At 38.4% G+C, this 26,108-nt stretch overlaps 1 protein-coding gene across 2 annotated transcripts in view; it reads right to left on the bottom strand.

Moving 5' to 3' along the window:
* Window positions 1-23,561, bottom strand: part of FOXN2 (forkhead box N2) — a 65,540-nt gene extending 41,979 nt beyond the window's left edge. The window contains exon 1 of one of the 2 annotated variants that reach the window (XM_030827697.1): window positions 23,377-23,561. The gene's annotated coding sequence lies outside the window, so the exon portion shown is untranslated. Of the gene's footprint in view, window positions 1-9,425; window positions 9,568-23,376 lie in introns of those variants that run through there. The other variant, XM_030827698.1, reaches the window with a different exon arrangement.
* Between the last annotated feature and the right edge of the window lie 2,547 nt (window positions 23,562-26,108).

Here is a 26,108-nt window from a genome sequence, read left to right as displayed (position 1 = left end):
TAATTTTCATAATGATTCATGTGATGTTTCTATGGTGCGTGGATGAAATATATGTCCATTGGATGAAGCTTGTTAATCGCACTGTTTAAATTTTCTATATTCCTACTAATCTTTTTTTGGGGTCTGCTTTCTATATCAAATACTAAGGCAGATATATTACACTCTCCTGCTATATTGGTAAAATTTTTCAATTTTTTCCTTGTACATCTGCTAATTTTTTGCTGTATTTTGTGGCTATGGTTATTAATTGCATGTAACTTTAAAACATATATATTCCTGCCAAATTAGCCATTTCCCATTATGTATCAATTCTTTTTGTCTTTAAGTCTATTTGAAATTATATACTAGCTTTCTTTCCATTAATACTAGCCAGGCAGCAGCCTAAGTGTCCATCAGTGAAAGAAATGGATGTGGTACATATACACATGAAAAAGAATGAGATCAGGCCAGGCGTGGTGGCTCACACCTGTAATCCCAGCACTTTGGGAGGCAGGGGTGGGCGGGTCATTTGCGGTCAGGAGTTCAAAACCAGCCTGGCCAACGTGGTGAAACCTCATCTGTACCAAAAAAAAAACAACCCCACAAAAATTAGTGGGGCATGGTGGTGTGCTCCTGTGGTCCCAGCTACTTTGGGAGGATGAGGCAGGAGAATTGCTTGAACCCAGGAAGTGGAGGTTACAGCCAGTTGAGATCACACCACTGCACACCAGCCTAAGCAACAAAGGGAGATGACTCCATCTCATTAAATAAAAAAAAAAAAAAAAGAGATCCAATCATATGCAACAACATGGATGGAACTGGAGATCATCATGTGAAGTGAAATAAGCTAGGCACAGAAAGACAAACGTCGCATGTTCTCACTTATTTGTAAGATCTAAAAATCAGATGAATTGAAATCATGAACATAAGAGTAGAAGGATAGTTACCAGAGGCTGGGAAAGGTAGTGGGGGATTAGTGAGAGGGAGGTGGGGGTGGTTAATGAGTACAAAAAAAAAAAAAAAAAAAAAAAAAAAAAGAATGAGACCTACTATTTGATAGCACAATAGGGTGACTATAGTCAATAATAACTTATTTGTATATTTTTAAATAACTTAAAGAATGTAATTAGATTATCTGTAACTCAAAGGATAAATGCTTGAAATGATGGACACCCCATTTTCCAGGATGTGCTTATTTCACATTGCATACCTGTATCAAAACATCTCACATACCCCATAAATATATACACCTACTATGTACACACTAAAATTTAAAAAAAAAATTGCCAGGTGTATGTTTTTCCATCATTTTACTTTCAACGTTTTCCTTTGTTTCCTTGTAGTCTCTATCCTAAACCCCATATAAATGAATAATGTTTTTAAAGGCATGCATGTATTTCGATTTACTTCTACCATCCTTTTTGGTATCCTGCTCTTTCCATGTTAATTTTTCTCTTTCTTTTTTTGCCTTCTTTGGAATGATTCTTTTTTCTCATTCCATTTTTTTAAATCCTCTACTAGTGTGGAAATTATATACATATTTCTATCACTGAAATGTTACCTTATGAATTTTGATATATACTTCTAAAAATCCAGTTATCTTTGGTCTGCTCCTAAACAATAAATACACACACACACACACACACACACACACATATATACATATACATACACATATATATATATATATATTTTTTTTTTGGAAACAGAGTCTTGCTCTGTCACCCAGGCTGGAGTGCAGTGGCACAATCTCAGCTCACAGCAACCTCTGCCTCCCAGGTTCAAGCGATTCTCCTGCCTCGGCCTCCTGAGTAGCTGAGACTACAGATGTGCACCACCACACCCAGCTTTTTTTAAAAAATATTTTTGGTAGAGACTGGGTTTCACCATGTTGGCCAGGCTGGTCTTGAACTCCTGACCTCAAGTGATCTGCCCACCTCGGCCTCCCAAAGTGCTGGGATCAAGGCGTGAGCCACCGTGCCCAGCAACAATAAAAAGATCTTTAAATGCTAGCTCCAATCACCTTCTCCTGGTTTATAACACAGCTTTTTCTTTCTTTTTTTTTTTTTTGAGACAGAGTCTCGCTCTGTCGCCCAGGCTGGAGTGCAGTGGTGTGATGTTCGCTCACTGCAAGCTCTGCCCCCTGGGTTCATGCCATTCTCCTGCCTCAGCCTCCCGAGGAGCTGGGACTACAGGCGCCTGCCACCACGCCTGGCTAATTTTTTTCTATTCTTAGTAGAGATGGGGTTTCACCGTGTTCGCCAGGATGGTCTCTATTTCCTGACCTTGTGATCCGCCTGCCTCAGCCTCCCAAAGTGCTGGGGATTACATGCATGAGCCACCGTGCCCAGCCAATATAGCTTTTTCTTAACTTCATAAGATGCTATTATTATTTATGGAGTCCACTTTTATTCACCTATATAATTGTCACTCTCTTTGACCATTTCTTCTTAAATCTCAGATTTTCTACCTCTGATCATTTACTTCTGCTTAAAAAATAGTCTGTCACTGAACTTTCACATTTTATTTGTATGAATGTCCTTATTTTGCCCCTGATCTTGAAAGATGTTTTTGCTATGGAATTCTATGCTGTTATTTTGTCTTGCGTATCATTTCATAGTCCACTACTATTTCCATTACTGTTATCGAAACCTGATATTCCCTTGGAGGTAATCTGTCTTTTCTCTTAAAAATGTTCCCTTTATTAACCTCTTTTATATTTTCCAATTTCTTGTCTATCTTTTGGTCTAAATTTCTTAAGATTTACCTTTCATTATGCTAACTTTTCAACAGTATATTTGCTTTTATACCTATCAATTGAATTTTAATTTCAATTACTATTTTCATTTCTAGAACTTCTGGTTCTTTTTCAACATGTTTGCTCTTTTCATTTTTAAGCCTATTACTAACATATTAAACGTATTTATTTTCTATTTTACATCTGATCATTCCAAAACGTGAACTATTTGCAGATCTGACTCAAATTATCTTATATTGTGCCTTTTTCCTTGCATGGTCTGTAATTTTTATTATAAGCCACTTATTTTCATTAGAACTTTACCAATCGGAATTCTTTGATAATGATGATTATATGTTAGGTTGTCTCAGGCCCTTGGGAGTAGTAACAGCCCAGGATCATTTTGAATTCTTAAGGTTTAGTGTGAATTCATGCTGCAAACTGGTGTGAGAGCTGGTTTGTGGTAGCACATTTTCAGTGACATCTTTTCGATTTTCAGCAATATTCTAGAAAAAAATTTCTCTGTAGAAACCCTGGTGGCATAAAGGGAAATAATTTCTATATCACTCTTACAAAGGTACAGTTCAATGGGGCTCCACATTAATGAGGAAGACTATTTCCTGCTAAATGCTCCACCTTGACTGGGTCTAGGCTTTGCTTCCTGATCCCTGAGCCCCACAAAGCCACGAACAGAGAAGCTCACCTGATTTGGCAAATATCCTCAAGGCAATAGCCAGGTTCAGAACTCAGCCTGGCCTAAGTACTCCCCTTTGAGCCAGAGCACTGATGCATTTAAGATTTTATTTTATCCAGCATTTTAGGTAGTTTTCAGCAGAAAGCTAGGGGTACTTGGTACCTTGATCCAGGTACGTGGTTCACCATGCTGCTGGAAACAGATGTTTACATTAGTTTTTGATGACAGTGTCACGAAAGTACATTATCCTTTATTTTAGCACATAATTTCTTATGTTTTCCTTTCTGCCTCAGCACACTTGAGAAGTTTGACGTACTTCTAACAAGGGCTGTCATTATGACAATGAATCTCAACTGGAAGTATCCCTGGAGGTAAAAGATTAATGGATACATTCTACTGGCCACACAAGTGTTGCAAATTTTCATTTTGTGCTTTCATTTCAATAATAAAAAATGTGTTTTACCATTTTCAAAGAGAAAAGTGAGAGGCATTTTTAAAGAAAACTGCCTTAAGAACTAAAGTTGGAGATTCTCAAAACGAGTTTTTTTTTTTCTTTAAAACAGATCCGTACTGAGAGAGGCACTGCTCCATACTGAAAGGTCTCAAATTGCTATATTTAAGTTACCAAATAAACCTTACTTCCATATCTTAGTCCTCAATGGTACTGTATGTAGTCAATGTACCTGATTATACAGGTCTGCAATCCCTTATCTAAAAACCTTAGGGCCAAATATATTTCAAAATTCAGAATATTTTGGATTTCAGAAAGGTAATACGACACACTCACACACACACACACACACACACACACACACACACACACACACATCTCTCACATCCTAGTGAAGTGAGAGGCAACACCCCAAAATAAATATGTTAATATTTCTGTGGCAAAATGTATATTCACAGTAAGAGGGGTTGTAAATAAAGACCACCAATACCCTTACATCCACTCAGATCATGTTTTGCCACTATAAGGGTTAAGAAAACTTTTGGCTTCCGGAGCATTTTGGATTTCTAAATCATGGAAATGGACTTCCAGATTTATTATGTTACAGAACGGAAAGCCAGGTAAATTTCATATAATATCACAGATCTGAATAAAATCTTAACAAGGGTAAAGAGCTCACCTTAAGGGATATGAATTTAATGCATAAACTTCGTGATTCCCCCCCAACAAATACTTGTAAGTCTCTTTTTTGTCTATCTGTGGTTTAACAGTTGAGGATACAGAGTAAGTAAACTCCTGGTAAGGAAATGTATTATGAATTACTATAATGTCAGAAGTACCTAAATGTATATAGGAATTTTAAATGTAGAAATTTAAATCCATATAAAATGTATATAGGAATTTTAAATGCTAAAGCTAAAGTATTAGCTATATTGGACTATGATTATAGTATCTGCATCTAGAAATGTAGATAAAAGGTAGAGAAAGAGATGTATAAGAGATACACTATTCAGAAGAAACTCTGCTGGTTCTTTTCTAAGAGGCTTCAAATCAGAAACTTCTTGCTTCTACTACATGCATGGCTCTGTTGTCATAGTTAGAGTCTATGGTAAATATTATATAACTATAAAAGGAAAGCCTTCTTCCTTTAGAAAGAAAGGATTAACATACATAATACTAGGAGATATTGGGCAGAAACTTGAGGAGGCAATATATTTGAAGTTGAAATTATGAAGGATAAGGAACTTCATTAATTTAAAAATTCAAAAAGGAAAATATAAATCATTTACCTTGATATTAATCACATCTGGAGACAGTGAACCAAACGATTATCAGCATGAGCTGTGAAGAAATATTGCTTGGCTTCAAATCCCAGCCCTGCCTTTCACTAAGCTATGAGACCTATCAATTTAGAATTATACTACCTACTTTCATAAGAATCTTAGTACAAATTAAACAACAAAAATAAAGCACTTAGAACAGAGGTACAGAGTAAGTATACAATGAATATTCGCTGCAGAGATGGTAATGATGGTTATTACTATTATAAATTTTAAAAATTATTAGCTTTCTTCCTAAAGTAGATGTATAAATATTATAACTTCCAAATATAAAAATTAGGGTACAAAATCATGTACCCTATAACAATGCTTTATATTTTGAAGTTTTGAAATTAAAAACATATTTGTCTAGTGTTAAGGATAGATCTCCCTCACGACCAATGACATCCACTGACGAGGTGGCCACATGAGATCAGGACTTCTTGGAAGAGTGCCACAATACGTGTTTCATCATTTTCTTTATGATTCGACTTTCACTTCCTTATTATATTTGTCTCCATGCACTTTGTTTGCAGATATTTTGCCAACCATGCAACATGATAGAACCCTTCTTCTAATCCTTGTAGTTTAATCCAAAAGAACTTAAAAACATATAAACTTTTAATATTTCATTATTAATGGCCAAGAAAGCTCTAAATTACTTTATTAACAGCTTTGTCTGATGCCAACATTCTCACACACAAAAAAAAGAATTTATGAACAATAAAAATAACTATACTACCTCTGAAATAATCATGAGTTTTCACTATTAATGCCATTCTCAAAAACAAAAAGAAAAGACACAGCAACAAATATAATGGCATCATGAAAACAGGACAGGAATATAAATATCTCCTAGTTACATTCATTGTATCCAACTAATTTAGAATGTACTATTCTGTTTCAGAATTCTTAAGTTAAAATACTCAAAATAATAATTTTCTATCCATTTTTGAGATACTACTTTTAATAAATGCAGTAGATCTAAGAAAAACATATAAATAACATGGTTAATTTCAGCCTAGCAGCTACAGTACATTAAAAATATGAGTATATGAATATAAAATTTATTTAATGACCAAAAAAAATCCAGCTCAGTTCCAAAATTCTCATGAACATAAAGGTTCTGGGTTTTTTTCTTTTTCTTTTTTTTTTTTTTTTCTGGTTCTGTCGCCCAGGCCGGAGTGCAGTAGCATGATCAGAGCTCACTGCAACCTCAAGCTCTTGGGCTCGAGCGATCCTCTCACCTCAGCTCCCTGAGTAGCTGGGACAACAGGTGTGTGTCACCACACTCAGCTAATTTTCTGTAGAGGCAGGGTCTCCCTATGTTGCTCAGGTTGGTCTCAAACTCCTGGGCTCAAGTGATCCTCTTGCCTTGGCCCCTCCCTAATTGTAAGGATTACCGGTGTGAAACAGTGTGCCTGGCCAACATAAATGATTTTTAGTGTATTCTTTAATAACTTACATAGGTCCACAGCAAATAAGGAATAGCTGCAATTAACTTGGTTTGATTAATTATGAGTTCAATACCTTTAAAAAGTGCTTTTAAAGTTTTATTATTGAATCTCTTCATGCTACATTTTCAATTTTAATTGTTTCTCTCTTACCTATACTATAGTTCTTAGAATCCTAAATCTATGTTGTTTCTAAATCATTGTTTACTTTTTTAAAATTTATATTTCATCCATTATATTGTCTAAGAATTCTTACTGGGAAATAAAATATAGCACTGAGAAAAGACTCAGATCAAAACAAAATACAATAGTCAATTCTTGATAGCCCAAAGCAAACTTAGGCAAATTTATTCTTTCCTTGTACCCTTGAGCCAGTCACTGAATATCTTTCCTTATTACCTCTTTCGGTAATGAAGAACATCAATTGTGCTGTTTCTAGTAAGCTTTACTACACGGAGTGGAAAAGAACCATGCCATCTCTTATTTCTACTAGAACTAGAAAGGAGTTGAAACCAACACTTGAATAACTGTACCAAGGGGCCTGAGGAAGACTGTAGTCAGTCCCATGCTTTAAGCAAGGAATAATTAATCTCAAACTATATGGCAGCATCTAGCCTACAGAAAAAATTGTTTCTCACCATTTTGACCCTACTACTCCAGCTTCCTACTTAAAATCATTCTCATTAAATACTATGTGAATCCTGAAGCACATAAGAATAGGATTTTTAGGTTACATTTAATTTAAGTTTACAAGCTCTAATTCTTTTTAGGTGCTCTTAAGATATTTGGAAACTTTATTTTATTGACTTGCTATTTTACCACCCACCAAGAACTGCATGTCCTCAGCAAATAAAGCAATTTCACAAATGTCAAAAGAGCAACCGGAAAGTAGGCATCATCTCAGATTTGTGGCTTTCTTATCCAATCACTCTCAAGTAACCAATATTAAAAAAACAAATTGACTGAGACTAAGATAACCCTAGTAAAGGGAAAGAGGTAGTCATTCACTGAATTCAGATTACTAAACAATGTTTTTCATAGAAAGAGAAATGTCTACTACAGAGCTATGGCAAAGCCCAGAAATCCAAATGTTTGTGAATTTTATGGAAACTGCCTAGCAATTAGTTCAATTATTCACTGCAATTTATTTAAGCTTTGCCACTAAGATTTAATACATAATAAAAGAAATTTCCATTCAATTTTCCTCTCCTTTCCTCACCTCCAATATTCTTAGGAATGAACCATATTTATTAATTATAATAAGGTACCATTTCTCAAGACTGGAAGCCACAGCATTGTATTTCCCAGATTTATTCAAAAGTATAATCTGCTTATTATAATAAACTTGACATAATATATTTTAGCAGCTTATAGATACTAATATTTTCTAAATCTGAAGACTTCCTCATTTTTAAAAAGGAAAACAATTATTTATTTATTTTTATTTTTCTTTGTAATTAAGGTTGGTTCTCACTCAAAAAAGGCAAACAATTTTCTTCCTGTTAATTTGTCTAGACAGTAGCAAAAATAAAGTCTAGCATTTACTAAACACACATTATTTGCAATGCACTGTGTAACAAACCTAATAGCCACTACAGCTTTAAAGATATTCTATAATCTCAGAATATCTAAAAACACTGGTAAACCTCATGTAAGAAAAAAAGAAGGCATATAAAAGGAAGGAACTCACAACCTTTCCTATTGATTTAACAATACATTTTTTGTTTTAAGATTCTCCATTATAAATAATGTCTATTCCCATAAAATCCAATACTGAGATTAGAGGGTAAAATCAAATCCCAAAGGTACTGCAAAAAGATGTATATTTGATTATAATGCTACATGATGTCATGTATCCAGGAGAACTGAAGCATTATGGTCTCTTAGGGATAAAACTGCCTCTTGGTCATAGATTTAGGTGACACAGCATGTGATCCATTGTCTCTAAACAAAAAATGTGTGCAGCTGCATTTTCTAGTCAAGGGGGATGGGAGTGCAGAATACAAAAGGGTCAAAGATCTGTCTCATGGAGAAATTGCTTCTCAAATGAGAGTAAAAAATGAAATAAAAGTGAGTGGGGGGAACCTTTCTCCAACTCATACTAAAAGCAGATACCACTAAAACTGAAAAAAAGAAAAAAAAATATGTGTGGCAACCTTCCACTGAATTTACTTCTCTCCTATACTAACTTGCCCAGATTCAATTTGTAAACCATGTGTTTAGACGCCACTTCTATTTAAATATTAATAATTTTCTGTCAATTGTACACAGTGTATAGACTTCCTCTACACAATGTTGCAGCATTTGTCTCAAAAAGAAAAGTGTAGTCATTCGTCCCTTTCTTGGGGAAGTTAAAATGAAGCAATAACTTACAAACCTGATATTTTCTGCATAAAGACCAAATACATTAAAATGAGTCCCTAGCACATAATCCTCTTCCCTTTCACAGAAACACGGATTTCAAAAAGCAGTACCACAAAAGATCTAAACTGAGTAAAAACTGTTTTAAGAAAAATGGCTATTTTTAATAAACATTAAAAAAATCGGTGACTAAATAATTTATAAAGTTCTATTATGTCATACATAGCACTTATATACCCTACATGTTACTAAATAGAATAGAAAAGAACCACTACTAGCTCTTAGAGTAAATCTGACTTAGAAAACCCATCTACTTAAACTTTAGGATTGCTATCAGCCACATCTAAACAAAACTATGTTAAAAGTGGAAAAAAACTGACAGCACAGAAATCAAAGAACAAAAACAATTAAAGGAGAAAAATATACTTACCATCTAGAATCAGAAGTAATATCACCTGTACTATAAGTCATACAGTGACCAATTATTAGCCAACCAGCACTTTGGTTTTTTGACAGATTTGTACAGTCAGCCCTCTGCATCTGTGGGTTCTGTTATCCATGGATTCAACCAACTGCGCATCAGAAATATATGGGGGGAAAAAAAGTTGGTTGTGTCTGTAACGAACAGATATAGACTTTTTTTTCTTGTCATTATTCCCTAAACAATACAGTATAACTACTATTTATATAGTATTTACATTGTATTAGGTATTATAAGCAATCTAGAGACTTAAAGTACAGTATATGGAAGGAAGTGGGTAGGTTATATGCAAATACAACACTAGGTAATACACAAAACTTGACCATCTGTGGATTTTGGTATCTTCAGGAGGTCCCAGAATCAATCCCCCATGATATCAAGGGATGACTATATTGCACTTGAAAAACAACACTGAAAGGAACAAAGTTATAGAAACCTAAAAAGTCAACAGAGCTAATGTCCTAAAGGACAAATCTGGTTGGCATTTGAATATAAACACGTGGTCTTGTCATCAAAATTTATGTATAATATTTCAAGTCATAGTCATGCAGTAAATCACCTATAGCCAAATAAATTGCTCCACTGAAAAGAAGCATCTTTTAAAGTATATTCATGATCAGAAATAAATCTAATAAATGCAGACAATGATATCTTACTAATAGCCCCAATGTCAAATTTGGAAAGCAAGAGCGAAACTTAGGACTCTATACTGATTGGTTTAATATATTGACTTTATATGTAATTCTAAAAACAAAACAAAAATATAATTAACAGAATTAAATTGATTTTAAATAGGGCTACATTAACCTCATATACTCTGACTTAAAAATATATTTATGCTTCCATCCGAGGCGGGCGGATCACGAGGTCAGGAAATCGAGACCACGGTGAAACCCCGTCTCTACTAAAAAATACAAAAAATTAGCCGGCGTGGTGGCGGGCGCCTGTAGTCCCAGCTACTCAGAGAGGCTGAGGCAGGAGAATGGCGTGAACCCGGGAGGCGGTGCTTGCAGTGAGCCGAGATTGCGCCACTGCACTCCAGCCTGGGCGACAGAGCGAGACTCCGTCTCAAAAAAAAAAAAAAATATATATATATATATATATTTATGCTAAAAAATTATTAAAGATATTAATGTTATTAAAGACTATCTCCAGCTGGGCATGTTGGCTCACACCTGTAATCCCAGCACTTTGGGAGGCCAAGGCAGGTGGATCACCTGAAGTAGGGAGGTCAAGACCAGCCTGACCAACATGGAGAAACCCTGTCTCTACTAAAAATACAAAATTAGCTGGGCGTGGTGGCGCATGCCTGTAATCCCAGCTACTTGGGAGGCTGAGGCAGGAGAATTGCTTCAACCCAGGAGGCAGAGTTTGCGGTGAGCTAAGATCGTGCCATTGCACTCCAGCCTGGGCAACAAGAGTGAAATTCCGTCTCAAAAAAAAAAAAAAAAAGACTATCTCCGATCATTTTAGAAAGTAATACTTTCTAAAATAAATGTTTCTAAATAAACTTACATGGAATATAACCTAAATTCTAAAAAGCCATATCAACTGCAGCTACATATAGCTAAGCAGTCTAGTGGTCACTACTAGTAGACATGGTTAGCAAGTGAGTGGATGTTAGTTCTATTTGCTACTATAAATACTGGAAGAGAAAATTACTATTTTTTTCTTTTTGGAGACAGATTAATGTTTGCGGTGTTTTGTTTTGTTTTAAAAACTGTTGAATTTGAGACATTTGTGAGATATCCAAGTAGGACAGGCATTTGGGATATACACGACCTAAAGTTCAGGAAAGAGTTCTGGTCTGGAGATAAATTTTGGAGTCATTAAATCTGAAATATCTCTGAAATCTGTCCACTTTTCTCCATTTTCACTGTCACAACTATAGCCTAGGTCAACATTATCTTTCATCCAGACCACTCCAAAGGTACTACAGGTTGAATACTCACTCCTTATCCAAAATTCTTGAGACCAGAATGCTTTGGATTTGGGACTTTGGAATATTTATTTGTATATACATGATGAGATACTTTAGGGATGGGACCCAAGTCTAAACATAATATTCATTTATGTTTCATATACATCTTACACAAATAGCCTGAAGGTAATTTTATTTTTCCCTTGGAGATGCTGAATAAACTATGTGTTGTGCACCTGCATTTTGACTACAAACCATCACATTAGGTCAGGTGTGGAATCTTCCACTTGTAGCATCATGTTGGCACTCAGAATTCAGATTCTGAAGCATTTCAGATTTTGGATTTTTGCATTAGTGATGCTCAACCAGCATACATGAATGGAAACCCCTATGGTGTGTTCTGCACAACCACACACAGTAGCTCCTACAGTATCTTCCTAAATTAATCTCCCTAAACTTATGCCAGACTTTCTCTTAATTTGTTCTCTGTAATATACTAATGTAATACCGCAGAATGTAAATCTAGCAATGTCCCTTTCCTGCTTAATCCATCAAAGGGACCCTTAGGTCAAAATCCTTAACCTTGTATACAAGACCCTGCATATTTTAGCCATGCTCTAATCTTTCAGGTCACATTTTTTGCCACCCTTTCCCTTGTTCTCTCCATTTCAGATATCTGAATAGACCATGCTTTCTCCTCTCTCAGAGCCTATACAAATCCTACTCCCTCTGTCTGGAACACTCTTCATTCCACCTAACCCTGGCTAACTGCTATTTATTATTCACACCTCAGCTTGGAAATCTTGGGAGAAGAAGGCCGGGCATGGTGGCTCATGTCTGTAATCGCAGCAATCTGGGAGGCCAAGGCAGGCAGATCATTTGAGGCCAGAGTTTGAGACTGGCCTGGCCAATATGGCAAAAACCCCATCTATACTAAAAATACAAGTATTAGCTGGGCGTGGTAGCGTGTGCCTTTAATCCCAGCTAGTTGGGAGGCTGAGGCACGAGAATCATCTGAACCTGGGAGACACGGTTTGCAGTGAGCCAAAATCGCGCCACTGCACTCCAGCCTGGGCGACAGAGGAAGACTTCATCTCAAAAAAAATAAATAAATAAATAAAAGAAATCTTGAGGGAAGAATTCTCTAAAATCCCAGACTATGGAGAGGCCCCAGTTCTACTCTCCCATAGTACTCTCCCATAGTACTCTAACCTTTTGATAACATTTGTCACACCTGAGATGGTTTAATACATACCTTTCCTGACTAACTGAAAGCTTCATAAGGGCAGAACTGGTTGTCTGTTTTGTTTACTGCTCAAATATTTGTTGTCTGGCAAATCTTGGTTCTAGTTCTGCTAGTACGTAATTTTGCCATCTGTAAAATGAGATGTTAGATTTTATTCTAATAATCTAAATTCTAATCAAAACTGAAATTCAAATATTACTACCTTTCCTATAGATACATACATGTGAGATCTACATTTCCTCTCTGTATTTATTCCCCATACACTCACATTATATTCCATATATACTCACACATGTATGTGTACATTACAAATACACACATACACAGAATGAAAGAGCTAGTACTTTCATAAATTAAAAAAACTCATTGAATGCTTATTGGTAACAGGTATTGTTGTAAATACTTTACTAGTATTAACTCTTTTAATCTTATTCATAACAACCCTATCAAGTAGTTGCCATTATTAGTGTCTATTTTATATGCAGAAACACATACAGAGAAGGATTAAACGGTGTGCTCCAAACTGGAAGTATTGGCTCCAGAGTTCACACTATTCACTACTACACTAGCCTGACATCCTGCCTAGATTGCTTTTTAAGTACAAAAGACCAAAAACAAACAAACAAAAATCAGTAACTGATTCAGTATCTATATCCTCAAGCTAATGCTTCTGTATTAGAAGTCAGTCCAAACTATACTAATCCTGTTCAAATACATTTCTCTATATGCTTGCTTTTGATATTCTAACAACTGGATTGTCTACCTTCCCTATCATCATTCAGTCAAACCCTAATATTTAAGGCCTAATTTAAGGACAACTCCTCCACATAATTCCCACCCCAGCTTTTTTCTGTTAGTCTTTAAATCTCTCCATGTTCCAACTGCATTTACATTTCCTCTTTTTCCTGTAGTTATTTATGTTAAGAGACCAAAAGAAACAATAGACATGAGATCACTTCATAAACACTCAAGTCATTTTATAAGATACTTAATACACACCAAGTCAAAAGTCTCGTTAACCAAACAAAGAAAATAGAAAACAATGGACTCAATATCCCTAAGCAGAGTACTTCAAAAGCAAGCACAACCTGGCTCTAACTGGCTGCCAATTTGAATAGAAGTACAAACGGAAAATTATACCCAAACCATACCACAACATTAAGTTTTCTTTTAACTAAACAAAGAAACCATTTTAATCAAACTACATGAAACAAAAAAATTGAAGGATAAAATATGATATTCATTAAAATATTTACTGGTCCAAGCACTTTGGGAGGCCAAGGCAGGCAAATCACTTGAGGTCAGGAGTTCAAGACCTGCCTGGCCAAAATGGCAAAACCAGTCTCTACTAAAAATACAAAAATTAGCCGGGCAAGGTGGTAGGTGCCTGTAATCCCAGCTACTTGGGAGGCTGAGGCAGGAGACTCACTTGAACCCAGGAGGAAGAGGTTGCAGTGAGCAAGATCATGCCACTGTACTCCAGCCTGGGAGACAGAGCGAAACTCTGTCACAAAAAAAAAAAAAAATTACTGAGCAATTTATCATTCACATACAGAATACTATGCGTTATACTATGTTTTCCATTCTACTTTGTGACCTTTTCACTTTCTAAATTTCAGGTCTCTACTTAAGAGATAGTTGATGATATATAACAATAGTATAACAAAAGAAAACTTTTAAAATATTATTTTAATTCCATCTGAACAGTATTTCAAAGTAGTAATTGAAGGAAGTCAACAGTAAATTCATTTGTATAAAAAGCACTACTAAATTGGATAGCCATATGCAGAAGAATGAAACTGGATCCATCTCTCACCATACACAAAAATTAGCTATAGAAAAGATTTAAATGTAAGACCTGAAACTATATTATAAAAATTCTAGAAGAAAACCTAGGAAAAACTCTTCTGAACATTGGCCTGAACAAGAATTTATGACTAAGAACTCAAAAGCAACTGCAACAAAACCAAAAACAGACAAATGAGACTTAATCAGCTAAAAAGCTTCTGCACAGCAAAAGAAATAATCAATAAAGAGACAACCCACAGAATGGGAGAAAATATTTGCAAACTATACATGTGACAAAGGACTAATACCCAGAACCTACAAGGCACTCAAACAACTCAACAAGAAAAACACAACTGTATCAAAAAGCAGGAAAAGAGCATGATCAGCAACTTTTCAAGACATAAAGCAGCAAACCAACATGAAAAAAATGCTCAACATCACTAATCATCACAGAAATGCAAATTAAAACTACAATGAGATACCATCTTACACCAGTCAGAAGAGCTATTTATCAAAAAGACAAAAAATAACAATGCTGGCAAGGATGTGGAGAAAGGGGGAATGCGCATACTGTTGGTGGGAATGTCAAGTAATACAGCCATTATGAAAAACTGTATAGAGGTTCCTCAAAAACTAAAATCAGAACTACCATGACGTTTCAGGTGACAGATATTCTAATTATCTTAATTTGATCATTATACGTTGTAAACATGTACCAAAATATCACATGTACCCTCAAAAATATATCAATTATAAAAAAGAAAAAAACAGAATATTTAAAAATATTGATACACCAATAAAAAACCTCCATTATGACTAAAGTCCACTTCATCCAATCCCTACGCTTTGGGGAAAGTAAGTTCCTACTCTTGTGTTCTCATAATATCCTTGAATGTACGTTTAGAAGAATATGTCTCATAATGCAATTATTTACTTACATGCATCTTATTCCCAGCACAGTATAAATGAAAGCATTCATACTTTCAAGAGATTGAATCCCACACAAAGTTACAACTAAAAAAAAAGAAACAGAATAAAATAACATCCCTATAAACAATAAAAGCAAGTCTGAAAGAGATGCTCAAAGAGATAAAAATGAACTACTTCAAAGTAAACTTAAAAAAAATTATGAGAAATACCTGTATCAGATATATATATTATATCTATATCTCAAATATATCAGAATTAGAAAAGCTCAGAAATGAGGTGATAGAGCTCAAGAAAGAATTTAAAATAAAAGGGAAAAAATCATTTCAGAAATGAAGACTTAAAGGATTACGAGAAAAAAATGTATTGGAGAAAATCTTGGAGAAACAGTAGGTGTAAAGAAAGAAAGCTTAATGAAAAAGAAAAAAAGGAGGGGGGAGTGCAAGAATCTGCATGAGCGTGAGCATGAGCAAGAAAACAGGCTTAACTATAGCATCTAGGGATACATACTTGAGTAATAAAACCAAAAACTTAATTCATTTTCAGAAAAACCATGACAGTGGTTACTTTTTAAAGGACAGGGTTACACAGGTGCTAGCCTTATAATTCACTAAGTTACACATTTGTTTTGTGTGGTTTTCTGCATTTGTTTCACTTTACAATTAAAAAAAAAAGAATTTAGGAAAATAAACTGCTGCTGCTATTAATTTAAATCTACCTCCAGCCCAGGCACAGTGGCTCACGCCTGTAATACCAGCACTTCAGGAGACCGAGGCAGGCAGATCACCTGAGGTCAGGAGTTCGAGACCAGCCTGGCCAACACGGTGAAACCCCATCTCTACTAAAAATACAAAAAAAATAGCTAGGCGTGGTGGCACATTCCTGTAGTCCCAGCTACTCCGGGGGCTGAGGCAGAATTGCTTGAACCCCGGAGGCAGAGACTGCAATGAGCCGAGATCATGCCACTGCGCTCCAGGCTGGGCAACAAAGCAAGACTCCATCTGAAAATAAAAAAGGAACTTACTTGCTATTCTAATTACATATAATTATTTGCTTACAGTTCTATCTCAGCCACTAGACCTGTAGTCAAACTTTCAATCTTATCCCACAATAAGAAATGTATTTTTTTCATAGAGACCCACAATATACATACATATATAAAACAAAAATTTCATGAAATATTACTTTTACCCTTACCACATATAATGTACTAAAATTTTTTAGATTTTTTTTAATAAAAGCTGGTCACAATTTCATGAAATAATACTTTTACCCTTACCACATAAAATGTACTAAAATTTTTGTAGTGGTTTTTTTTTTTTGAGATGGAGTGTTGCTGTCGCCCAGGCTGGAGTGCAGTGGGGCAATCTCGGCTCACTGCAGGCTCCACCTCCCAGGTTCACGCCATTCTCCTGCTTCAGCCTCCCAAGTAGCTGGGACTACAGGCACCTGCCACCACGCCTGCCTATTTTTTTTTGTATTTTTAGTAGAGACGGGGTTTTACCGTGTTAGCCAGGATGGTCTCGATCTCCTGACCTCGTGATCTGCCCACCTCGGCCTCCCAAAGTGCTGGGATTACAGGTGCGAGCCACTGCGCCCGGCCTAGATTGTTTTTTAATAAAAGCTGGCCAAAATTTCCCACCCCAATTCAGTCACCCATTTAAGAAATACTACACTAGAATATAAATCCTTGTTGGCAGAACTCAATACTTTCATTTTTATGCTCTAGTACAGACCATAACATGTAGTGAACATTTAAATATTTAAATGAATGAATAAATATAGTAGATGCTGTACTAGAAAACTGAGACAGTATCTTCATTGCTTTGGGGCAAGTTAAAAAAAAAAAACAAAGGAGAGAAAAGCGAAAGAGTGAGGCTCTCAAGTCAAACTGACCCACCAGCCACCAACATACTTAGCAATCTCTGACAAATGACTGAACCTCCTTGAGTCCCAGGGAATAATACCACTTACTTAACTTGCTATAACAATAAAGTAGCAACATTCCTGCCACAGAGTATGCATTCTATAAATATTAGTTTCTCTCCCTACTTTGTATTCTTCCCTACTCCTTCGTAGGAACAGATCAAGATGTAAGCATCTCATCCTAACAAATACTCATTTTTTTTAAAGACTTCAGATTGTAGTACAAAGATCAATGATTTTTTTCAAGTCTGAGAGATTTCGGTAAATACCCAGTATTACATTTACACAATTTCTCATTATCTGTTTATGAGAATATGACACTCCTTACAGCATTATTGAAAATTAAATTACGGCCAGGTGCAGTGGCTCACACCTGTAATTCCAGCACTTTGGGAGGCCGAGGTGGGCAGATCACTTGAGGTCAGGGTTCAAGACCAACCTGGCCAACATGGTGAAACCTCGTCTCTACTAAAAATACAAAAATTAGCCAGGCATGGTGGCTTGTGCCTGTAGTCCTAGCTATTCGGGAGGCTGAGGCTGGAGAATTGCTTGAACCCGGGAAGCAGAGGTTGCAGTAAGCCGAGATGGAGCCACTGCACTCCAACATGGGCGACAGAGCACAAATCCGTCTCAAAAAAAAAAAAAAAATTAAATTATATACTCATGTGTCTAGTATAACTATGCCAATACATAGTAGACACAATAAAGACTGCAGTTGTTGCTATGATTATTAATAATTGTTCAATCAGCATAGAAAGAGGTAGTATATAAACTGAATTTTTAAGGATGGAAGGGTTGGACAAAGGCATGGTGCAGTCAAAAGGACCAGTAAAATCTTAATTATAAGAAACTTCTTCCCCTTTTTTTCCGTATTTCCTCTTTTAAGAAAAAGAAACAAACTACAAGTATATAAATGTGTCAGTTTCCTCAATTCTCTATCTCCAAGGTTATATATAAAACCCAGAATAACCACACTAACCCTGTATAACGCAAAATTTAATTTAAATGTTGGCCAGGTGAGGTGGCTCATGCCTAAAATCCCAGCGCTTTGGGAGGCTGAGGTAGGAGGATCCCTTGAGCCCAGGAGTTTGAGACGAGCCTGGGCAACATAGTCAGACCTCCCCTCTACAAAAAAAAAAAAAAAAAAATTAAAAAATAGCCAGGTGTGGTGGAGCGCCCCTGTGGTCCCAGCTACTTGGTAGGTTGAGGCAGGAGGATCACTTGAGCCTGAGAGGTGGAGGTTGCAGTGCACTGTGATTGTTACCACTGCACTCCAACAGGGTTGAGTGTGACCCTGTCTCAAAAAAAAAAGAATTTAAATATATAAAAATTCTGTTCAGTGGGCTATACAATTTAAAGTGTATTAATGACATATTTTAGAAAGAATTTCAATTAAAAGTTCAAATTAAGAGTGTTTTGTAGTTAACCCAGTTTACCAGAAAAATATTAACTGAAATCTTTACTCAGTAAGTCTTTAATAAAATTTTATTCTCCAATAAAATTGGCATTATTTGGTTAAAAACATTCCCAATAACATTGCCAATGTTAGGATGGCAGCACTCTTCTACTCTTCTATTAAATATACAGTAAATTCCCTCCAAAAACGGTTATTATCACTTTAAAAACTTTGATTAATGTTTATTTCCTCAGTCTCATTTTCTTTTTCCATAAATAAATAAGCATGGCTTCTCATAGAGAGACCAGGGTCCCTGTTATTTTCCCCATGTGTTTTCTCCAACACACCTTTCAAAGCATTTCTCAGAAAAAAAAAGGCTTTTGAGTGGCAGAAGCACCAATACCTGTAAAAATACCAACAAGAAGGCAAGAATTTTCTTCTAACACCTGTAAACATTTTTAAGATAGGAAAATAGTTAACAGTAATTAAACTATCCCAGTGATTTAACAGTAATATATCTACTCGGGAAGAATTAAGGTAATTTTCCATTATCTGTGTTGGGAGCAAAGAGATGGCTATTTTTATGGTACATATATTTAAACTTTATGCTAATACCATATATTCTAAATGTTTACTCAGGAGCTTTTATTGATTATTTAGCCTTTTAGGGCTTCAGTAATTTTATGTTTATAAACTGTTAACGAAATCAGGACCTAAGGTGACGAGATACATCCTATGTGATATTTAAATCAGGCAGACTCCAGAAGAAATGTCTCTCTTGCTCACCACTGTATTCTTAGCACCTAAATACAATAGATACTAAATAAACATCTGTCCAAGTTTAAGTATTCGTTTATAGAAAGGAAAATTAGGTTGAGGGAAATTAAAAATACACGAATCAAAATTAGGTTATGGTTTTTGAGTATGGCATGTACTTAGTGACTTGCTTCCAAAAGAGTAGAGATCGAAAGGAGGCAGGAAAGTGGGCGAAACTCCACAAAGACCTCAACCACGTGATCAAGGTAAGCATCATCAGTTTTATCATGTTGTTAGTTTGTATCCTGGATATGATGTGATGAGACTGGCACTTCATCTCTGTTATCTTCCTCCCTAAAACTCATAATCCCAGTCTAATCATCAGAAAAATACCAGATAAATCTCAATTGAGGGATATTCTATAAAATGTCTGACAAGTACTTCTTAAAATTGTCACAGTCATCAAAACAAAGAGAAGTCATAGAAAGTGAAATTCCGGAACAAAAAAAAAGACATTAGGGAAAAATTAGCGAAATAGGAATAAAGTATGTAGTTTAGTTAACAGTACTGTAACAATTTTGTTTCCTTAATTGTGACAAATGTACCGTTGTAATGTAGGAAATTGAACAGGAGAAACTGGGTGAGGTATACTCTGTATACTAGCTTGCAACTTTTCTGTAACTATAAAACTATTCTAAAATAAAAAGTTTATTTAAATAGAAAAGTTAGGGTAAGGGAAATAAAGTATATATGGATCAAAATCCCTTAGAAGCAAATAATAATAAACATTCTTTTGATTCCTTTATATTTAGTGGCAGGACAGGGATAGCCTTCTCATTTAGAGGAAATAAAATTATTAATAAAACAATACTATAAGCTGGGTGCAGTGGTTCCCACCTGTAATCCCAGCACTTCGGGAGGCTGAGGCAGGCGGATACCTGAGATCAGGAGTTCGAGACCAGCCTGGCCAACATGGTAAAACTCCGTCTCTACTAACAATACAAAAATTAGCCAGGCTTGGTGGCAGGCACCTGTAATCCCAGCTACTCCAGAGGCTGAGACAGGAGAATCACTTGAACCCGGGAGGTGGAGGTTGCAGTGAGCCAAGATAGCGTCACTGCACTCCAGCCTGGGAGAAAGGCTGCCAGACTCCATAAAAAAAAAAAAAAAAAAGGCAATACTACAGGCCATACGCATTGTACACATCTGTAGTATTAATTCTGAAGTCACATATGACCAAACCAAATGCTCCTTAAATGTTAGTTTCCCAAAGCATCAATCTTTGTTCTCAACCCTTCAAAAGTTCTTTTTTTTTGGAAGACGGAGTCTTGCTCCGTTGCCCAGGCTGGAGCACAGTGGCATGATCTCAGCTCACTGCGATCTCCACCTCCTAGGTTCAAGCGATTCTCCTGCCTCAGCCTCCCGAGTAGCTGGGACTACAGGCATTCCCCACGAGGCCCAGCTAATTTTTGTATTTTTGATAGAGATGGGGTTTTGCCATGTTGGCCAGGCTGGTCTCAAACTCCTAACCTCAGGTGATCCTCCCACCTCAGCCTCCCAAAGTACTGGGATTACAGGCACGAGTTGAGCAATCCTTTTTTCAAGAGATGGGAGTCTGGCTATATAGTCCAGGCTGGACTTGAACTCCTGATCTCAGGAGAGCCTCCTGCCTTAGCCTTATATAAGTATTTTATGACCTCATTTACTTTTCTTTCTCAACTAAAAATTGCTCTCAGTGGTTAGCATATATACTCATTTCTCAATTGTATTGTCTTTTCCGCCCTGAGGCCTAGATATCACTTCAATATCTTTATCACTTAACTTTTCTGATTGAGCACCATTGTTATGGGGTAATTAAAATTCCAATAAAATGGTGTTGCTATAACTTCTCTATACAGTTCTTGTGCAGATTTTAAATGGTTCCTGTGGTTTAACATTCTTCAAGTAAAATTGATTCAAATAAAAACATACATTACAGAAATAATTCAAATCTACCAAAGCATTCACAAAATGAAACGATGCATTAGTAAACAAGGATTGTCCTTAAATTCAAAAATTTTCCAAACTCTCCAAAAGTTTATTTTTATCTTCAACTCTTTGACCTTCTTTTATATATTCTAAAAATTATATTTCATTCTCTTAAAATCTGTTCGTGTTAACATTCATATTAACTTCACATTTTTCAAAAAAAGCTTTAAAAAGCACATATATATACAAATCACTACTTCATCCCTAAAAAAGTATTTTCACTGGTAATTTTATTTACGTATGTTTAGATCACAATTTTTATGTAAAAAGAAAAGAACAGATTTTTCTAAAACTATCAAAAAGAAATCCAGATAATGCAATTATTTCTGATTACATTAGAATCTCTCATTAATGGTTTTGAAATTCAAGTAATATTTTTTCCCAAAGTTGGCAAACTCCATAATGCACTATTCTACTATTCTCCATCACTCTATGATGGTACCTAGTAATGCTGAGGTTTTAAAGATAGATCAACAAAACAGCAGAGAACGGCAAAAAACGTCGGTATACACCTTAGCAGAAATGCAAGGTAACAGAGGTAAGTCTTAAGATTCGGATGGAACAGGTACAGGCATGAATGGTTCAGCTTCTCCCACCAAGATAAACGTACATGCGAAGCGACAGCACAGTTACAAAGCCCCTGGCTACCAAAGAAACCTCAGCCCCTAGTGCCGCTAGCGCACTCTATTACACTCAGCCGGCCACGTGGCTGTCACAATCAGAAAAAAGATAGGAGGAACAGCTTCAACCTGTAAATACTTAACCGCCCTCCTCCCCTCACCTCGGAGTTGGGGTAGGGGAAAGAAAGTCTGTGGTCATTTCTTTGCACGCTAAAACTCTTTTTTCCCAGTAGGGAGAAAATGAAGTTCAGAGACTGCTGTAAAGAGACTTTAAAGCAGAAATCCAGTGCAAGAACACTGCGAGAGTGTGGCTCCTCAGCGAGGCAGACACCCCAACTCCCGAGAGCTGCGGTGGAAAAAGAGGCATTTTGCAAAGGTGCAAAAGGGGGTGGAGTTAAGTAGAGTGGAGGATGGAGCACGGAACACATGGGCTGCTTTCCCCTAACTACCACCGTCCTGCCGGGTTCCACACAGGCTGCTGCGGCAGTGGGGCAAACTTGAAAGGCTGAAGGCCTCTTCCACCGCAGACCTCTCGCCTTGCCAGGAAAGAGGACTGAAAGGCAAAGGTAACCACGGCCCCAAAGGAGGCGGCGAACAGGAAGTGTCCATATTGCAGCGCTGAAACAGCTCCCAAGACAGCCACCCTCGGAGGCCCCCTCGAGGCGGTGGAGGGGGGAGAGGGTGCCGCGGTCGCCCCCACACACACCCGGGACCCGCCTCTGCCCACCACAACGCCCGGCCGCCCCCGGCACCTCCCCGGGCACTACTTGGCGGAGCCCAGCCAGTCCCAACTGGGGCCGGACCAGGACTCCGAGCCCGGCTTGTCTCGCTCCACTTCAAGCCAGAGGAGGGGGCGTTGCAAAGGCTCCGAGGTGCTTGGGGTACTTCCCTAACAGCAGATTCCAGCCCCGAGCCGAGCCCTGACGGTCCTCGGGGCCCCCTCCACGCCTTCCCGGAGAGACTACACCCCTCGCCGCGGTTTCCGCCGCGCGACAGCCCCTCCCGGGCGATCATTACCTCTCAGGAAAAACTCCTAACTCCTCACAAGCCACACTCCCCTCAGTTCGACATCCCCCGGAGCCCACACACCACCCGATACGCGCGCCGGGAACACCCTAGCGCCGGCGCAAATTCCTCACGGGACAAAAATGTCCGGGCGCGTCACGGGACAGCCGCCTCCGCGCCCCACGCCTGGCGCGGGTCGCTCGCGCTGCCTCCGCGCCCGGGAGCTGCGCCGCGGGCTGGGGCGGGGAGGGCCGACCCCGGAGGGCACGGCTCCGCTCGGGACTCACCGTCAGCTCGGCCGACCGGCCGGGAGGCGAGGGACCGGCCCGGGAAGACACAGTATGGCACAGCACCGCAGCTGTTCCTGCAGCTTCCAGCAGTCGCCTCCGGGAAGACGCGGCAACCAGCATGCAGCAGCAGCTGCAGTGGCGGCCCCGGCAGCACCACATCCCCCTCCCGCTCGCTTCCTCCCCCTCCCTCCCCTTCCCCGCTGCCATGGCAACGCGGCGCCAAGGAGATTAGCCCCACCCCTCCCTCCCGTCCCGCCTCCCGCGACCCGGAGGAAGGGGGCTCGGCCGGCCCCTCCCGGTTCCCGCCCACCTCCTACCAAAGGGACGGGCCTGGGATCCGGCTGGCTGCTCGGCACGGCTGCTGAGGTGGGGGTGAAATGCAGGGGCCGGAAGGGCGGGGCTCACACGGAAAGCAGGGCGGAGGCCCTGTAGGCCGGTGCGGGTTTCGGGCTGAGCAGGGCAGGGGAAAGCGGGAAAATGGAAAGGCCTCGCCTGTCCGAGGAAGGACCTATAGGAGTGCGGCGGCGGCGCGGCGCGGCCGCTGAGTGGCCGAGGAGGCGCGGGGGCGGGGTTAGGCTGCTGCAGGGCAGGACGGCCCTCGGTGCCTGTTCACCGGCTGCAGAGACCTTCTTCGACACCCCAAGTTATGTGGGTTTCCGCAAGACCTTCCGCCATTGCCCGGGCTTTGAAAGCGCTTTAGGAACGGTAAAGCATTGCTGTAACTTAAAGTAGTGTTACTCTGGCTTGACTGAAATGTTCTGTGGAAACAAGTCACTGTGTTTGCGGTAGGGAAAAAAAGACTTAGAGATCAAATCCAAAATTTATTGTGCATAGCATTTACAGAAGCTAAGGACTTCACATGCATTGTCATATCCATAATAATAACATAGCTTTGCCACATGAATTACAGGAGTGCTCATTTAAACCTAAATTTCAGATAAATGGAGATTCTTTTTTTTTAATATAAAAATATCCCGTTTGGGATATACTTCCTGTCTATTTTGGTTCGTTTTACTAAATCTGAGAACCCTATCTAACTCATGGAAACTTTACAGATACGGAAACTGAGGCTTAGAAGTGGAAACTTTACAGATACGGAAACAGACTTAAGAAAAATGACCCGTCAAATGTATGAGAAGTGGCAGCACTAAGGCTCTAGTTTGCTACGAATATGATCCTGATAATTAAATCTCTGAGTTTCTCTATCAATATCTTCAAAAACTACGGTAGTGATACCTATCTCACAAAGGTGTTGAGTAGACTAAAAGAAAAGGTATACGAAGCCCGGATACTGACTGAGCATGTTCACTGTGTGTCCAGGCTCTGAGTAGAAGGTGAGCTGTGTACGAAACAAGCTACCTGCTGACAATACAACAAGTCAGGCTGTGGGCTGATAGCTACAGAAGAATTATGGGCATCAGAATATATTTTAAAAATATAAACATTTGATCCCGTCATTCCACAGATGGAACGCTGCATTTATATAACTTGTTTAGTCATCTACCAGTTCCATTTGTCTTTCTTGCACTGTCCTGGAGGGCCTCAGCTGCATTCAGAGGCCACAAGGCAAATGTACAGTTGCTTCAATTGGAGCAGGAGTTGCTGTGACTTCTCCCTTCGCAGCAATCACTGTTGCCCACTCATGGACATACTGAAGGAAATTCTTGGAAGGAGGGTGTAGTAGAGAGGGAGCAGGGGAAAGAACGAAGGGAAGATTGAAAGAAGATGGAGCCACAAAGGAGCCACAGCCTCCTCACACCTCAGTCTTGTTTTATCTCTGCCAGCCATTGTTGTGGTGGCTACTAACATAATATATGTTAATCTTCTTACAAATTATTTTACTAATATCTTACTTGATATATTGAACTTTAATTATCTTTCTCCTCATTGCTCTTACTCCATCTATGTATTTTTTTTTTTTTTTTTTTTTGAGACAGAGTCTCACTCTGTCGCCCAGGCTGGAGTGCAGTGGCGCAATCTCGGCTCACTGCAACCTCCGCCACCCGGGTTCAAGCGATTCTCATGCCCCAGCCTCCGGAGTAGCTGGGATTATAGCGTGCGCCAACATGCCCAGCTAATTTTTGTAATTTTAGTAGAGATAGGATTTCACTGTGTTGGCCAGGCTGGTCTCAAACTCCTGAGCTCAGGTGATCTCCCTCTCTCAGCCTCCCAAACTGCTGGGATTACAGGCGTGAACCACCACGCTGTGCCATCCATCTATTTTAAAATCAAGTGGCTAAGCAGTCCTCTTTAACTGCAAAAGAATCCCAGAATTTGAGAGCTGGAGGATACTTCAGAGATGTATCATCCAGGAACTCAATCTATTATGAGAAAACAAATCCAGAAAAGTTACGTAATTTGTCCAAGATCAAATGATGAATCTACTGCACCCTCATTCTCTAAATTGCCTCTCCTAATCCTCTTACCCACTGATTCAACCCAGAAAGTCTGGGCATATTTAAATAATCTTTGTGAGTAAGGCTGAGGTGTCAGCAAATCTGTTATGCCCTTAGTTTACAGTCCAGGGATACTTGTATACCTACAGGTTGTTTTAGAGGACTTTGAACATCTGCCAAGGAAAAGCCCTGATTAAAGATAATGATGATTCAGAGTGAGTAGCTTTTCCCAGGAGTTTGCAACAGTAAAAAGGCTAGGAAACAAGAAGTGAACTCTAGGAAAAAGATGATCCTGGCTTTAAGATCTCTTGTGAAGCTTGCTATTCTTCTGTC

Source organism: Nomascus leucogenys, chromosome 14 (assembly GCF_006542625.1).
Source record: "Nomascus leucogenys isolate Asia chromosome 14, Asia_NLE_v1, whole genome shotgun sequence".
Taxonomy (NCBI): Eukaryota; Metazoa; Chordata; class Mammalia; order Primates; family Hylobatidae; genus Nomascus; species Nomascus leucogenys.
This window is presented reverse-complemented; position numbering and strand designations above follow the sequence as displayed.